Consider the following 4,311-nt stretch of genomic DNA (forward strand, 5'->3'; position numbering starts at 1 on the left):
TTCTGTTTTATTCAGAGTTTTGGGTTCCATCCATGAGTACTATGTGTAATACTGAACTATGTTCTTTGATTTTTAGTTATAAATCAGAGGTACATATATGGAATACTAAAAAGAACTGCTTTAATTCTGTTATGTTCGTAGATTCATCGGTCTTTTCTTATCTTGGAATTGATTTAGATAATGAATCAACAATTCATATATGGATTACCTAAAGGTAACATGATTTTTTTTTTGTTTTTACAGGTTCGTTGTTGTTCGTCGTAGTGGATTGTAATTCGATTGATAATTTTTTCAGGTTAGTTTCATGTAAAATGAGCAGTATTATTTTGATGTGTTCAATGTTTTGTATGTACGAGAGCAGTATTACTTTGATGTGTTCAATGTTTCGTGTATATATGTACGGTTCGTAATTGCTTGTTAATACATTAGATTATCTAGAATTGTAATTAGCTGAATCAGTGCATATTGCATGTACTACTCATGTTTATCCGTTGTTCATCATGGTTGTGTCAATATTGTTACGTTTTGGTCGCATTTACAGGTTCAAGATGTCTATATCTAGTCCAAACACTAGGAACTTTTTTGAGTATACCATTTATTAACTGCAAATTAACTAATTTTATTTTTAGTATATCATTATGTACTGCAAATTCATAGTATCTAACACACAGATTCATATATGTAAGCATAAGAATGGTTTTTTAATGAGTATAGAAGTTATGTACTGAAAATTTTGAGCCTTTTTTTCGGTTTCAATTTGTGTAGCTTTTTAGTTTCTGAGAGTATATCATATATGTACTCTTATATTTTGCAGGTTTTTTATCCACTAGCATATGCTTAGTTCCTGGAAAAGATGTTGCATTAGTTCCTAGAGAAGATGTTGCTGCTTGGTCCTCTTCAAATAAGGATTAGCTCATGATGTTGATTTCTTATTCAAGAACTTTCATCAGTTTTTGAATTATGTAATAGGGAATCTATCTCCTAAAACATTGTTGCGCTGCTGATTTGAACAGTAAAAGATAAAAAAAACTATCGATGTATCATATTGGTTAAAATAAAACAGGGTATTTTTCAGTACATCATATATGTACTACTAATTCATACCACTTTCTGCTACTTTTTCAGCAAACACATATGTAGACTTCTTCTCAAACTTCACAAATCAGAACGTCTAGGTCTTCTACTATGTTTTTTTTTATCATATATGTAGATAAAGTAGGTTTTGATAAATTTTCGGATGATTTTATTTTACTGTAGATCAATGTTTTGATGGTTTAGTATGATCTCGGTGGGTAATATCATAATCATCTAATGGCGGTTTTTTTTTGTTGATGATCGGAAGAACAAGAAAGAAAAATGAAAAACGAAGAGATAAAAAGAACCACGAGATTAGGTTTCTTTATGGGAGAGAGAAGAATATCGAATTATATTAGATATTAAAGGTGTGCAGGCACACACGTTTGACAACAAGGAGTTTCTGGTCATTTCCATGTTTTGGTTAAATATGGACCTGTAGATAACTAATTAATCCGGTTGGACCCTACTATAAATAACCTTATGGGCTTAGGACCAAACAAGAAATTTTCCATAAAAAAAACATGCTAATTAACTGCAACTATATCAAAAGAAAAACAAAATTACTACAAGATATGTCTAATGAACAAACATATCTCAAAAAATACAAAAATCAGATTACAAGAAAGAAACAGAGCAGCAGCAGAGAAAGATGATTATATTAACTACCTTGTTCGAATCTGAGATAAACCTAATTCGAATCTGAGATAAACCTAATTCGAATCTAAGATAAACGTAATTGAAAGACACAAAAATCACAAAATAATTACTTAAAAAATCGAATGGAAACTGAATTAAACAATGTAAATCATCGTAAACTAAAATGATAAAAAAAATTAACAATGTACATCATATACAATTATTTCTGATAGAAATCGGATCAGAATAAACCTAATTATTCATCATGATTTCAATGAAAAAAATAGAACAACAGCAGAGAAAGATGATTATAGTAAATACATTGTTCGAATATGAGATAAACCTAATTTGAATATGACGATGAACCTAATTGAAAGACACTACCAGCAGCAGAGAGCGAGAGACACAAAAACACAGCAACAGAGACTCGATCTGAGATGAAGAAATAAAAAAAAGGAAGGAATGCTGGAATTGATTTCCTGGTTTATATACAGTTGCAGAAGGGTACGTTTGGTATATGTAAAATACGGTTTGGTTTCAGTCGCACGTGTGCTGGACGAGAGAATAAAAAATCTGGTCCACAAAAATGTTTTTGGACCAGCGAGTAATTGTTTTCTGGTGCTGGATTAACCAGTAACCGGTTCTTCCTATAGTGGATTAACCAGTAATTCTTAGTATTAGAGTTAGATCAAGTGGATTCTCTTGGGCATTAATATGATCGGGCATTCAAAAACCTCATTAATCTGAGGAGTGGGGCCTGCTCAAAAAAATTTGAGGCCATCCCAATAAGATAAAACTGATCTTGTATGCTAAAAAATCCTTTCTCTCTCCCCTTTTTTTTCTCAGAACCAAATAAGAAGAAACAAAACTACTTTCTTCAAAAACATAAATCCTTGATCCGTCCGGTTTTGGTTTGATTTTTCAGATCTACCAGACGAATCGAGTCTGTTTCTTTGTATATATTTATTTTCTAATAAAAAAATTATTTCTAAACAATTTTTATGGTTTTCTGATCGGTCTGATGGTTTCACAAAACTATCAGGACTTGTTTTCATATTCTCTAATTAGGATCTTTTGGCGGATTTGGATTTGCATTGTTATCAAGCATGTTCTGGATGAAAACGATCTACTTCGTCGGATATAGAGATCGTTGCTAAAGAAATTAATTGGGGAATATTACTTCCCTTTTATGGAAGCATCTGATATCTTTGATGATCAAGAAACAAAATGGTTTAAAACCATTATAAGGATTTTCAATCCTTTAAAGGGATGCAGAAGTTTAATAGGATTTTCGTATCTAGTTTCTTTAAGTTTCGATTGTAAATCTTGTACCATCTATATTGTCATGTTTATTGATGTAATTGATCAATGTAATCCTTCAAACCTCAATTTGAATGAGGTATTCTAAATAAAATTTAGGGTTTTTTTGAAGCCCCTATTTCCATAAAAAAAATGGGTCATTTTAAAGGAAAATCAAAACCTCCTCATCTAATATTTTGGTTAATAGCTAAGTTGTTTCCGGTTGGTTAGTGTTAATTGGGATAATTAATAGTTCTTTAATCTTATTGATTATGAAATTAACTATCAAATGACGAAGTTATCGAGTATACCACGATCTTGTCGATATCAATCTGTTTGTGCAATTCTATCAAAACAATCATGACCAAAGAATTACTTCAACAAGATGTAACTTAATATATAGTCAAAGTTCGTAACCGAGCTAACTATGGGATCGTACCAATTGGATTAACATACAAGCACAATTATTTAACTATAACCATAACAATAACTGGAATGCAGAAAGTAAAATAACGACACAACTTAATACTAGATTTTGTTAATGAGGAAAACTGTCTGGCAGAAAAACCTCGAGACATAGTCCAATTTTGAATACTCTCAGTCATTATACAAATTAATTATCGCAACTTCGTAAAGTTGAGACCAAGTTACTCAGTTCATTCAGTTTCCCTGCACCTACAACCAATTTGCAATACGGACGTGAACCTGAAGACATGGTCCAATATCTTAAGTTGCTTCGCCAACCATGAAGACTTCCGATCTAAACTCCTTTGGATATTAACCTGGCACAACAAATGACTAAATCTATTTCATTAACTAATTAACTCACTTGTCAATCTCGCAAATTAATCTTTAGATCAAAAATAAAATAGAGTAAAATATCTTCCGTTTATCAATATAAACTCTTTTGGCCAAAGATCAAATCAAGACAAAGATTATCAAAATAATCAATCTCAGTAAACAAGCTCCATCCAAACAACATAAATAGAAGAAGCAACTAGATAGTTTGTTCGATCTTTATACAAAGCTTATTGTTTATCAAGATAAACTTCTTGATTAGATCCCGGATAATCAATCTTATGTCCATCTCTCTTGATTGATCTGTCTCTTCTATTTTCAGAGCTTTCTTCCTTTTTGAAAAAGCGGGGGTACAACAACCTCACCCAATATTTCGATTAGCAATCTGTATGGACAAACTCCAATATACTTTCAAGAGAATCAACTAGACTCAATCTTAACAAAGTATATCAAAGAGTCATATCTCTCTTTCTTGATTCAATTTTTTCTCAAGCAAATAGA

This window comes from Papaver somniferum, chromosome 3 (genome assembly GCF_003573695.1).
Source record: "Papaver somniferum cultivar HN1 chromosome 3, ASM357369v1, whole genome shotgun sequence".
NCBI lineage: Eukaryota > Viridiplantae > Streptophyta > Magnoliopsida > Ranunculales > Papaveraceae > Papaver > Papaver somniferum.